The sequence below is a fragment of the Elephantulus edwardii genome, unplaced genomic scaffold (genome assembly GCF_000299155.1).
Source record: "Elephantulus edwardii isolate Elephantulus edwardi_28Jun2011 unplaced genomic scaffold, EleEdw1.0 scaffold00420, whole genome shotgun sequence".
NCBI classification, from domain to species: Eukaryota; Metazoa; Chordata; class Mammalia; order Macroscelidea; family Macroscelididae; genus Elephantulus; species Elephantulus edwardii.
The window spans coordinates 853,479-868,018 of record NW_006400170.1 but is presented as its reverse complement, the minus strand read 5'-3'; positions in this window follow the sequence as shown (position 1 = coordinate 868,018).

The window sequence follows — 14,540 nt, the reverse complement described above, 5'->3', positions numbered from 1 at the left end:
TTGAGTCTTTTGCAGATATTTTTCCAATTTTGCCAACACCATTTGTTAAAAAGGCTGTCGTTTCCCCACTTCACTGATTTCATTTCCTTGTCAAAGATCAGTTGACCATAGATAGATGGGTTGATCTCTGGATTCTCAATTCTATTCCATTGATCTATGTGTCTGTCATTGTACCAGTACCATGCTGTCTTTTCTTTACCACTACGGCAGTGTAGTATTTCTTAATAAACCCCACAATTATGAGTAAAGTAGCCTGTGAGTCAACTTGCAACAAATATCAGACACAGTAATGAGTAGCTATAGGTACAGGAGCAGAGTGGAAGGCTATGTCAGATTTTATAGCTATTCATTTGTTACTGTGGATGTTACTGATGGGGACAATTCTCCTTTGTCAAGTTAATAGTGGTTGAACTCCACCCTCCTCATGTTGTATTATTTCCTTTATAGTGTCTTCCAAAAGAACTGCTTGATTTTTCTAAACATGCATGCAGAAACCTAGTGAATATGTGTGAGAATGACTAATAAGGGTTTGAAGTAATGGTTCAAGGAACATAAAATGGGATGATTCTGGGTTTATTGATTTGGGCCAATTAACCACAGATTCTTCATCCAGTGTTTCAGCTCAAGAATTTTAAAAAAATAATAATAATTTAATAGCTTATTTAGTTGGTTCACTGACGCATGAATTATGAGGTGGCCCATATCCAGTCAAGTTCAAGGATCAGACCTGCCTTAATGTATGTACTGTGGAAAAAAGTATCCAAAGGCTTAGGGGAATTGTCATGTTAGAGGGGATTTATCAGGTTAGACTCACAGACCTACACACAGAATGCTCAGAATATAAACTTTTTCTAAAACATAGGAATACGTTTGGGAGGGAAGTCTCAGATTCCCTCAAGTCTGTGCTAACTGCCATTTTATGTAAGCCAGACTGATAGTGGGAACTGCCCTTAGAGACTTAAGATACTAAAGTACAATGTGGCTGGGTGGAGCCTGTGCTTAATAGACAGAGTGGGTGAGGTTGTCATGGACAGCAGAGTCAAAGGAACAATAATCAAAGCAGACTAGTCAGACTCATAGGGGTTTATGATGGTCACAATCAAGTCATCAGGTCGCTAAGAGTGAAATGTCGGGAAATCTATGAAGTATTAGTTACATCAGTACAGTGGAAGAATTTTAGGTCAAGTGGACACCGACTAACTTGAACCAACAGAACAGAGTCACAGCCACTAGATTAATTCTCAGATTTGAACCTGTTTTAAGACCCTCAATCCAAGAAGGAGAAGCTGCATGCTCTTGAGAAAGGACCCATATAAACTTACATCAATTTATACTGTTGGTCTTTCTTCCACCATTTCCCAAAGCTATCTACAGACTTTTACAAGAGTGACTGCTCATGGGCAAATAAGTAGGTTTTTAAAGGCCCATTGGCCACTCTTTCTGATTTATACTGATTCCTGGAAGCCCAAAATGTAACTGTTGCCAACCAGTCTGAGAGAGGCTGTTATAGAGTCATGTTATTATTAATGCAGTCTTAGTTGAGGCCCATATTTCTGTGAGTCCAGTAGATCTTCAAACCAATCCTACAATGATTTCCTCATTTCCAGAGGGCATAATTGGAATATACATACTCCCAACTGACAGAATCCCCACAGTGGATTCCTGACATGTGGAGTAAGGGCTAGCTGATAGGAAAATCTTGTGGAAGTCACTAGGACCACCTCTACCTAGGAAAGTAGTAAAGCAAATGCAGTATTGCATTTCTGAAGGAACTGTAGTGATTAGACTCACTATTAGAGATTTGAAAGATACAGAGGTAGTGATTCACATCATAGCCCCCTTTTACTCACCTTATTCTCTCTTATTAATCTCGAATTGGAACTAACTCATAGCTGACCTTCCAGGGGGTTTTCAGAGACTGTAAATAACACAAGGAAGAGATTTCCCAACTTACTTTCAGGGAGCAGCTGGTGGATTTGAATCCTCCACTTTTAGCAGGGCAATAAGCAATAAATTTTGGAGAAGATGTGGAGGTCGGAACTCTCATACACTTTTGCTGGGATTGTAAAATAGAACAACCACTCTGTAAGGTAGTTTGGCATTTCTCCAAAAATCTAAACATAGAAACTAACTCCTTATGACTCAGCTATTCCACTACTAGGAATATATCCCAAGGAAATCAGAACTAAGTCACAAATGGAGATTTGTACGCCAATGTTCATAACAGCATTATTCACCATTGCAAGAAGATGGAAGCAGTCCAACTGTCCAACCACAACTGAATGTATTGAGAAATTGTGGTACATTCACACAATGAAATACTATGCATCACTTAGGAGCAAAGGTGTGGATTACAACAAATAGTGACTAACCTTGAGAAGAATGGGAATTCCAGAACACCTGATTGTGCTCATGCAAAACTTCTAATTGGACCAGGAGGCAGTTGTCAGAACAGAGCAAGGAAACACTGCATGGTTCAAAATCAGAAAAGGAGTGTGTCAGTAAAGTATCCTGTCTCCATACCTTTTCAATCTGTATGCAGAGCAGATCACTTGAGAGGCTGGATTTTATGAGGAGGAATGCAGCATTAGGATTGGAGGAAGGCTCATCAACAACCTGCATTATACAGATGATACAACCTTGCTTGCCAAAACTGAGGAGGGCTTGTATCTGCTGCAGAAGGTCAAGGATTGTAGTTTACAATATGGATTGAAGCTCAACATCAAGACAAAAATTCTCACCTGTGGGCCAATTGGCAGCATCGTGATAGATGGGGAAGAGATTGAGATTGTTGACCATTTCACCTTGCTCAGTTCCACAATTAACACTCTTGGAACTAACAGTCAGGAAATCAAAAGAGGAACTGCGTTAGGGAAATCCGCTGTGAGGGACTCCTCCAGAGTGCTGAAGAGCAAGGATGTCAGTTTAGAGACTAAAGTGTACCTTAGCCAGGCCATGGTCTTTGCTTTACTTGATATGCATCAGAGAATTGGACAATGATCAAGGATGACGGAAGAATTTATGCCTTTCAGTTGTGGTGCTGGAGAAGAGGTTTGAGCGTACTATGGACTGCCAAGAGAACTAACAGTTCTGTCCTGGAAAGGGTGAAACCAAGTTTTTCTTTGGTGGCAAGGATTTTAAGGTTCTGTCTCACAAACTTTGGTCATGTAGCCAGGAGGGGCTGGTCTTGGGAAAGGAAAATCATGCGTATGGGTTGAGGGACAGGACAGGAGAGGAAGACCTTGGATGAGATGGATTGAAACAATAACTGGGGTAATGAGGGTAGGTGTGTCTGAGACAATAAGGTTGGCACGGTATACAGTAGATTTCAGGGCTATTGTACTTAGGTTCACTATGAGTCGCAAATGACTTGACGGCACATAACAACAACAATGCATGGAAACTATTGTATGAGTGACAGTGTGAATGAAGAATAGAGTGAAACACAATGTACACAAACTTTTTAAAGCAAACCAATATTTTTTTTTAAAAGAGGCAATTTTTCATGGATTCCTACATGTCCATAAATCTGAAATAAATTTTAATTGTCTCACAACTGTAATTTTCATCTCTGCAAACTGTTGGACCTGTTTATTTTAGTAATTTAAATATGACAAAGGACATAAAATATTTTTCTAGTTTGATTTTTCTCCTTTGTATATGTGTATCTGTGCGGTGCGTGTTTACATTTTCCTCTTTTTTTCTAAAACATTTCCTTCCATCCATAGTATACAACTCATATTATGAATCCTCGTTTCTTTAAAAAGGGAGTCTTTCACAGACAGCATCTATTTCTTTCTTTTGTGGACTTTTTTGGGTTTTTTTGTCCACCCCCTCGCTGCAAAGACCCCTGGGATCAGTCTAATGGTAGTCTCCTTCTTTCACTGCCAGCTCCTCTTATCCCTCTCCAGACCTCACCGGGACGCATGTCTACAGCCTGGGTCTCACACTCCACTTCCATGGAACTTAGCCCAAGATATCAAAAGTGCCTGACTCATTTGTATGAGCAAGAAAGTTGACACTAGTGTCTGAGCTCACATGGACCTTCTTGTGAAAGTATGAAATGTATTTTCACTACCAAACTTTGACAAAGAAGAAAATTTCCCCTTTCTTCTCTTTTATGCACAAAATTTATATCAGAGATATACCAGAAGTAAAAGATTGTGAGATATAACTATTGCATTGGGGAAAAAAATCTGCTTTCAGGGATCTCCCCAGAGTACTGAATAGCAATGATGTCAGTCTAGAGACTAAGGTGTACCTCATCCAGTCCATGGTCTTCACAATTACTTGCTATGCTGGACAATGACTAGGGATGATAGAAGGAGAATTGATGCCTTTGAAGTGTGGTGCTGGAGAAGAGTATTGAATATATCATGAACTGCTAGGAGAACAAACAGGTTCATCCTTGAGAGAGTGAAACTAGGCTACTCCTTGGAAACAAAGGTATTTGAAGTTTCATCTGACATACTTTGGGTATTTTGCAAAGAGAGACCTGTTCTTGGAGATAGACATCATGCTTGGGTGGGTGGAGGAAGACCCTGGATGAAATGGATTGACTCAGTGATAGGTGTATCAGAGATGGTGAAATTGGCTCATGATAGAGCAGGATTCAAAGCTGTTGTACATAGGGTCATTTTCCTTCAGAGTCAATTCAACAGCACATAACAACAAAAACAACATATAGCTACAGACTGTTACTCCTGCCCATTCATTACTCAAACTAGGAATGGTCAGTAGGAATGAGTATAAAGTTTGTTTATAATACAATTTAAGAAGGTAATTGTCCCCCATCTCACTCTTTATTCTAAGGTAAATATTTCCTCCCTCATTCTCTCTTCTGAGAGAAGGAAATGATACAGAAAATATTCTTCTTAAATTATATTGCAAACAAAATCTATACCTTGACTTTTATTCATTCCACTTTGAATAATGATTCAGATTACAGTGATAGAACAAGAGAGGAACAGGAAGAGATGGGAGAGAAACGTTGTATTAACATATTAAGTTATGAGAGCCACATCTCACTCCTTAAACAAACAGATGCACAAATGGGTACAATTCAGACCATTCTGTATGTCCTGTGTTGGCCTTAGTCCCACTGAATATTAAAAGCCACAAAGGCCCTCATCCAGAACGTGCATTCATTCTGTGGGCTCCAGGACATCAATTTTTCATTCATAATGAGAAAAGAATTACCCAGTAGACTGGACACACACGATTGCTGTGCGGTTTACTCTACCCCTCTAGGCAAGTTTACAGCAGAAAGCAAATTAAAATCGGAATTTTTCATTGTTAAGTAGAGACTCTGAGGCCCAGGAGTGATTTGACTGATTTTAAATGCCAAACTCCCTGACGCTCCATGGCCTGACTCAGCCACGCCCGCGGGCATGCCCCCGCAGCAGGGCCACCTGTGCCCCAGACCAGGCTGCACTCTTCCACAGATGGATTGAGGGAGGCATCTTGCCAGCAGGGTCCTCTTTCACATTTGCATGCATCTTCATGGAGTTTTTGACTAGTCAGCTCCCTTATCGGAAGTCACATTTTATCATTCCCCCCCCCCAATAACATTTATTCAGGGAGCACTGGTAGTGTAGTAGTAGGAAGTTGCTCTGCCACTAAAGCACATGGTTTGAATTCACCAGCTGCCACTCGGAAGATGAATAATCCCCTCCTGTGTGATTTACAGCCTCTGAAAACCTGCGGGGGTGGGGGGGTCAGCTATGAGTCAATTCTGACTTGATAGTACATAACAACAAAAACAACATTTATTCAGTCTTGATTCCTTCTCTTCACATATCAAAGGAATAGATGATTATTATGATTGTTGTGTGCCATTGAGTCAGGACTGACCCATAGCTGACCCTTCAGAGGGTTTGCAGAGGCAGTTAACCATACAAGAGGAGATTTCCCGACTCCCTCAGAGACCCTGATGGATCCGAACCTTTGGGTTGGCAGCACTGCCCCTTACCACTAAGCCACCAGTGCTCCCTATGGTCACTATAAGATTTTGAACAGCATCTGAAGATATTTATAAATATATATCCACTTGGAACTATGAGTGAAGAGAGGTTCACACCTTGGGGTTAGGAAGAAGTGTGTGTGAGAGAGAGAGTTGATGGAGGCCCTGGATGGTACAGTCACCATGCTTCAAGGCTAACTCACAGGTGAGAACCCAGCACAGGGCAAGGTGTATTATCTTTGAATATTCCACAGTAAGTGGTTTGTTGAAGGACATTGCTCAGGGCATCGTGCATATTCTTTGTGCATTTTGTGTTGTTATGTGCTGTCAAGTCATCTGCAACTCATAGCTACCCTGTGTACAACAGCCCTAAACCCTGCTCTATCCTGGGCCAACCTTATTGTCTCTGACATACCTAACCCACTACCCCAATTACCGAATCAGTCCATCTTATTCCACCTCAGTCTTTAGCAGCTTTTTCTGCAAATAACTGTTTGGAAAGACTTCAGGCTTGGTAAGTCTGCTATTTTTTACCAGAGAATAGGAACAGACCCATAGCTGAGCCTTCAGTGGGGTTTTAGAGGCAGTAAATTGCACAGGAAGAGATTGCCCATCTTTCTCTTGTAGAGCAGCTGGCGGGTTTGGACCACCTACCTCTGTGTTGGCAGCATAATTTGTTATCATGAAGCCATCAGAGCTCCCTTTGTGAGACTGTTAAAACTACTCAGATCTGACATGGCAAAGCAAAAGCAGCCATAGAAGATATAGGAGTAAATGAAAGGGCATGGCTCTATTAAACAAACAAACAAACAAACAAAACAACAACATAAACAGAACACAAAAAAAAACAAATCACAAAACACACAACACTTTCTTTACTATAAAGGAGACACTCAACAATTTAATATGTGAGTAGTTTGCCAAGTCTTGTAATTATGAGGCAGAATGTCTCCGAAATAAATGATGCTTTTTTTTTTTTACAAAATGGTTTCATTTTCCAGTCAAACCATTTGATCAAAGTTCCCCTCCTCAGCTTCTGAAACACACCTCTTTATTAAGTGACTGAATTCATTTGTAAATAACGGTTTGATACCCCTGCTGGATGTGAGAGATGCATTAAGCATGTAAATATTAAAAGCATGTCTACTGGTGAACATGCCAGCAGTGTCATTCCTACCACATACCCCACAAGTGTGCTCATATTGAGCATAGTTACTGCACTGCTATCTGCAACATCCAAATGCTAAAAGCAACCCACAGCCCCACAAAGCAGAAAGGACAGATAAGTAACTGAATATGGTACCATAAAATGCTAGCTACCTTCTTCCCACTTACTATTTTGTTACTGCGTGTGTCACATTTACAACAATGATATGGTATCCATTGTCCAGCTATTCTGTGCATTTATGATGCACATCTTGTTGCTTTTGCTGTTGTTATATGTCATTGAGTTGGAATCAACTCATAGCTGACCCACCAGTCAGTTTTCAGAGCAGTAAAGAGCATAAGAAGAGATTGCTTGTCTTTTCCAAAGGAGCAGCTGGAGGACTCCTGCCTTCACATCGGCAGCACACCATACCACAAGACCACCAAAGATCCCTAAACACTTTACACACAATCCCTTACAGGTGAGCTAGGCAGACCCATTTTATAGAGAAAATCGCACAGGCAGTGAGTGATGAAGAAGAAATTCAAAACTGCCACTTACTCCCTGGATGATGCTGTTTACAAGCAGATCCAAGAAGAACAACACACAGCTTTAAGAAAGGAGTTACTAGGTGGGTGTCTCAGAGAGTGGCTTTGAGATTTCAGCAAGGATGAAGTCTTGGAGATGAGTAAGGACTTGCCATCTCAGCTGGCTGACTGTGGCTCAGACCACAAATTGACTAGAAATAGATCAGCTCATCTGCCCCAACCCAAAACATAAAATCAGAACATGCTATCAAGGCTTTTCTTTTCTTCTGGGCATAATGGTGGTCTTAGAATGAATCCTTATCCAACCTCTATGGGCTAATGGCCTTGGCAGTTACGTGTGGAATCAAAACTGAGGAAATATTAGAGCTATGCCCAAGTGACTAAGCACTGGAGCTAAGCCCAGGATCCCAGTAACCAGCCTTCACCAGGGCCCACTGTGAAGCCATTGCTGCCAGTCCTTCCCTCCTTCTGCCTTCTCTTCATTTACCTTTAGTTCTCATTCCCCCTCTTGCTCTCCCACCATCACTGACTGAAGTCACCAACAGCACACCCAGTGGCCACCATGCCAGCACCCTGTGCAGTGTAACCAGGCTCATATGCAAGCTTGTGAAAGCAGGCACAAGTCCCCTGACAGAACTATGAGAGTCTAGGCCCCAATAAACAATGCCACAAACAACAGAAACTTTCAAATAAAGCCTATTTCCAATGCAGGCAGTGGAATGTGAGAATTTGCCACATTTATCTGAGTCCCGGGAGGTATTCATAAACATTTATATGGGGAAACAGCTGAGATGCTAGACAATACACACCATAACGTTTTATGTGCTATTTAGCTGCTGCATAAACTCCCCCAGGCCCTGCAGAAGGAGCACTGGGCGGGGTGGGGTGGACAGTACTGAGTGTCACGTGGTCATCTCACTCATCCTCATGCCATGGTTTCTGCCTAGTTGTGGAATCGACCATTCTGGCTTCAGGAAATTAGTGATTACTGCTTTCAAAGCCTTCTTTGCAAAATTTAGTGAAGTGAAAACCATAGTAAAGATAATCGCTTTTGAGGGAAGTGAATCAACTTACGTTCTCTGTCATTAAGTGTGCATGGGAGTCATTTTAATTGTGTCTAAATACCTTCTCTTTTATACTGGTTTTATTTATGTATGTCTATGCCAGCAAAGAGATAGCTATTATAGCTGTAAATTATGCCTGATTCTGAGATTAATAGCTATAAAACTGGTCCTTGTGGGATCCAGGGTCTGGTTTAACCATCTCTGTAATGTTTCTACTCCAAGAGCAATATTTTATGAGTGCTGTAAAATTTATAAGCTTACATTCATGAGGTCACTTAGTTCCAGTCAGGCTAGATTTGACATTTATTCCCAGCATTTAGTGCCTTACAGGAGCCTTGATGGGAATCCAGGTGGCCAACAAGCACATCACACATGTCTTTATAGAAGCTGAACCCAATGCTGGGTCATGGCGCCCACACTGGAGGTGAAGGACAAGATCAATTGAAAACCACCCTTTCATTTCAATAATGCCTGGGGTGGGCAGAGGGGCAGAGTGGTGGGCAAGGAAAAGGTCACAGCGCCGTAATTGCTGCTTCATAATCCCTCGGGAAACCAGAGCTCGCTCCTGTGTGTTGATGTGCTCTTACTAGGGATAAAGGAGCTCAGAAAACAGCTGAGACCGGTGCCTGAGAGGTCCTTGTTCATTATGAGAGCCTACAATCTTGCCAGCTAGCATTTGAACACAATTGTGTAAACTTAAATTAAATACTGAAGAAACAGAACTTATAGATATTCTGAATTCTTCATTTCTTAATCATTGTACTACATCTGACTCTGATCTACTCCCTCATGGTTGTAGAAATACCTCCACAGTCTTGTCCAAGTTCTTCAGTGACTTCAGGTTGACAGCTTGCAATGGAAGAGTACTTATGCCATGGATTACTGAGAATCAGAGGTCTCTCTCTCTTCTCTCTCTCTCTCTCTCTCTCTCTCTCTCTCTGTCTGTGTGTGTTAGAGTCAGTTATCAATCATTTACTGTAACTTTGTGCTTGAATCTTTTTTCCCCACCAATACGTTCTTTACAATTGTCATTCCTATCCACCCAGCCTTCACAGTCATTGTTCAGTCTCTGTTTTGGACTAAACCTTTCTGGTGTGGTTAAGAGGAGCCAAGAAGCCCACCATCCATGATGTCAAGAGCTCCCATGAATTGGGTCCCTGTTTTTGTCACTGGTCTCACCAGTAGGCAGCAGAGCCTGGATCATGTTCTGCTCCTGGAGAAGAAGCAGCTGGAGGACAGAGAGCTACAGTGAAGGGGGGGGGGGGTTGGGGGATGTGAGCTAGAAAACCAGGGATTTGGCTCCAGACTGCTTCCCATCTTAGCCTGTGTGTCCTGATGAGTCACAGTGTGTGAACCTTTATTTTCTCTCCTGAAAGTGGGGATAGCAAAACAATCACCCCTGCTTACCTCGTAGAGTGGTTGTGATATCTGTTTCACTAAAATATAAGATGTTGTAAATGATCTTGTGATCTATAATATCTGTATCACTCCTTTCACTGCTGGATCCACAAGGTGTCCTTGTTAAATAGTATTTTTAAAAAAACTCTTTAAGAATAATACACTAACATAAACTAACATACATTAGTTTAACATCACAGAATGTTAGAGTCAAAGATATTCTTCACAATATTTTTCCATAATTTTTCATAATCTATCAATCTAACAGAGTCCTTGAGCAATATGAACCATTAACATGGTTACTGCCGACCAAGAAGTTGGAGGTTCAAATCCACTCAGAGGCATTCAGTTGCTTCAGGAAAGAAAATTAGAGAGGGACAAGTTATTGTAAAGACAATTGTTGGTTGTGAGGGAACAGCTCATGGAAGTAACAATAATACTAATAATATTGTTGGTTTGCTTTTTATCTGTCCTGTATTATTTCACTTAATCTTCACAACAAACCTGGGAATTGTTTTCTCCACTTCACAAATGAGGTTCTTTCTCATTGATGTAGCTATTGTGTATATACCAAGCTGAAGCCTAAACTTGCTCTGCTGGCTCCTTTGCTGTATGATGGCATCTTCCAAGAACACAAGGCACCATTGAGCTGGGCCACAGACGGGAATGTCAAGACCAGCGAGGTGGAAGTGCAGATGGACACAGGGGCCCTCTCCTTTCAGTCTCTGGCCTTTCCTGCCTTGAAGGCCAATGGGCTGTACCCTCCAGCTTGCCCTGGGCTATAGTGTCAATTTCAGCTGCAGTTGGATAGTCTTTTTGCTTTGAAATGCAAGAGGGCTATGTCATGTTTGGCTTATCGTGTGTGTGTGTGTGTGTGTGTGTGTGTGTCGGGTACCATCAAGCCGACTATGCCTCATATCAACCTTGTGAACAACAGAGCTGCACCTTGCACTATCCTGCTCCATCCTCACTGTTCTAGCATGTTCAAGTCCATTGTTGAAGTCAATGTATCTTTTATATCATATTTATCCTAAAATTATGTATCACTTCATCATTGATTTTATCTAATTAAAACTGCTTTGAAATTTTAAATATTTTTACTGTACTTTATCATGTTATACCATTGTTTTTAAAAGATTTCTTTCTTTACTAAATGTTCTCATATTTTAATCGCGTCAACAGCCTATTATTGGAGTATGTTGATTAAAATGTCATTTGTTACATATAATAATCTACTCTTTATGAGGATGAAAAACATTGCTTTAAGTTATTTGATATTTTTTGAAATAATGGTTTCTTAAAAAATTCCTCATATTTGCTTATGTGCTTTTCTCTTGATTAAACATATACAGAATTTTTAAAAAAATAAAAATAATTGTAAGGGGGGGGTTCCGCATTCACCTTGCTCATCTTTTCCAATCTATTCCTAGGCCTAGAAGCCTTTGGATCAGGCCCACTTAGCTGTGGGCACAAAGTCTCCGGCATACTGTGCTATAATCATACTTTTTAACCTGATGTTCAGAACCTTCCTGGTAACACCAGCATCTTATAATCTTAAAACTCATGGCTCTTTAACTGCTTGTCTTTTTGGAACCTCTCCCCTCCTTCTTTCTTAATGTGTGTTCATTTTATCTTCTCTACCAGACATCATGGGCCAAGGGTATTAAATCGGTATGTTAGTGTTGTTTTTTAAGATCCCCAGATTTTTCACAGTAGCAGATTGTCCAAAAGGGCCCATTGTATAGATGAGTTGTCATTTAGAACATCGCGAGGTCAGGTTGCATAATTAAAGTTTTACTTCAGAGAATTGAAATGATTATTACTGTACCTCAAGTCTTTGGCTGTTTTGTGAAAGTATAAAGTTATTGATCTTTATTATTTTGATTGTTTTTGTTATGTGCTGTCAAGTCACCTGTGACTCATAGCGACCCTACGTACAGCAGCTCTGAACCCTACTCTATCCTGTGCCAATCTTATTGTCTCTGACACACCTACCTCCATTACCCCAGTCACTGAATCAACCCATCTCATCGAGGGTCTCCCTCTCTTGCACTGTACAAGGCCAATTTTCAATTTTATTATCTTAGTAACCACTGGTCCGAGATACCTGCAGCAGATATACTTTTAGCAATGGTAGTGAAAGACATCAGTGGCTCAGAAAAGGATGCCTGGTAGTCCACTAAATTGTCTTGGACTAAGGAAGAACACAGTGCTCACCAAGTATGTGCATATGAGAGGATTCCTCATTACTCCTCACAGGTACACTTAGGCTCTTTGATCCATTAGGACTGTGAGTCAAAGAGTGAGTAAACTCTCATGCTTAGTCAGAGACAGGTAAGAGTGCATATATCCCTTTTCCTCTCATCACAGCAAAGGTCGGGGTTGGTCATTCACAGCAGACAGGGCTATGAGATGGGAAATGTTTCACGCTGGCTTCTCTAGAGAAGCAAAACCAGTGAATATATATGAACATGTTGCTGTTGTTGTGCACCATCAGGTCAGACCCAACCCACTGTTAACCCTCCTGTAGGTTTTTGGAGGCAGTTAATTGCATAGGAGGAGATTGCCCATCCTTCTTCCAAGGAGGACCTGATGAGTTCAAACCATGCTCCTTTGGGGTTACATACAGTACAGTTTCTTACTTAAAGTACCATACCGTTTTATACTTAAAGAGATTTAGCCAGAGGAAATTACTCATATACCAGTAGGAATTTACACACCCCAGGTCCTTGGCACAGAGCTCCAGGAGCTGACACATTCAAGTTCATTAGATAAAGCAGGTAGTTGGTTCAAGGAGCCAAAGAAGTGAGAAGCCAGATGCATGATGGAGAAAAAGCAAGCTAGCTCCACTGCTGTTTTGTACCAAGTAGTTGGAACTAACCTGTTGCTGACCCTCCAGTTGGTTTTCAGAGGCAGAAAATTACATGGGAGGAGATAGTTCATCCTTCTCCATAGAGCAGCTGATAGAGTTACATTGTCTACCTGTAGGCAGCATGACTCTACCAGTAGGCCACCAGAGCTCCCTTTGTATGTATAGAATGTTGCTGTTTTATGTACCATTGAATCCGAGCTGACCCATAGCTGTCCCTCCAGCAGGTTTTCAAAGGCATCAAATCACACAGAAGGAGATTGATTGCCCATCATTCTCCAGTGGATCAGCTGGTGGGTTTGAACTGCATAACTTTGCATGGACAGCACAATTCCTTACCCCTAAGCCACCCGATGCAGGTCGTATACCTAGTGAAACTCTCTTTCAGCCAATCAGCCACTCAAAAATTCTGTCAAAGGAATTACATCAACCATTACATTAAACCTTATCTAGAACATGACCAGGTCACAACTGCTGAACGAGAGAATCCTAGGCAATCAAGGTGACACAACCTTGGCCATCACAGACTTCCAAGGACAGGTGCACAGGATAATCACCTAATTTGCATCTAGCTTCACAGGGTTGTATTAAGCTTTTGAGATTTGGGTAGTAGTTTGCTACCAAGAAATAGCATAACTGGAAAAGCATACAAACTTTGCAAGTAAACCAATATAAAATAAAAATTTTCTTAAAAAAATAGCATAATCTATGTTGACTAGCATCAGTCCCAAGAGCCCTCAACCCATGACTCTCATCTGACCTGTGATCTCCCACCCGCCCCTGAAGCCAGCTTGTTCTTTTCAGACTCTTCTAAGGGTAGACAAGTGACTCAGATAGTGTTTGTAATGATCATATGTATCATAGTCAGAGGGAGTAATTTTTCATCAACTCTAGTGCTTAATACTTGTGTAATCTTGGAGAGCTACTTAAACTAACATCTCCATGTCTCAACTGTGAAACAACTTTACAAGCCATTCATAAAGATAAAATGAAAAACTGTATTTGGCATGTTTTCTATGGCTTCAAAGATCCCTGGTGGCATGGGGACATATTGGACTGCTAAACAAAAGGTAGGGAAGGGTGCTCGGGCAACACAGCTCGTAGCGAGTCACACTGTTGATCAAAAGACTGCTCATCCCCATTGATTTGGATCCACCAGTATCTGCAGGAGAAAGACGGGCAGTCTCCTCCTATTACAAAGCCTGATGAAGGGTTAGTAGAAGTTGGAACCAATTTGATAGCAATGAGAGAATGAAAAATAGGCTGTTCAAACCTAGCAATCACTGTGGGAGAAAGATGGACAGTCTTCCTGTAGAGTTGTTGACTGCTTGAAGATTTGTTGTTATTGTTGTGTGCCTTCAAGTCAGAACTGAATCATCGCTGATGCTCAGGCAAGTTTTCAGAGGCTGAAAATTGCATTGGAGGATATTGCCCAACTTTCTCCCTCCAGACAGCTGTTGTTGTTGTTGTTGTTATGTGCCGTCGAGTCGCCTGCGACTCATAGCGACCCTATGTACAACAGCCCTAAACTCCGCTCTGTCCTGTGCCAATC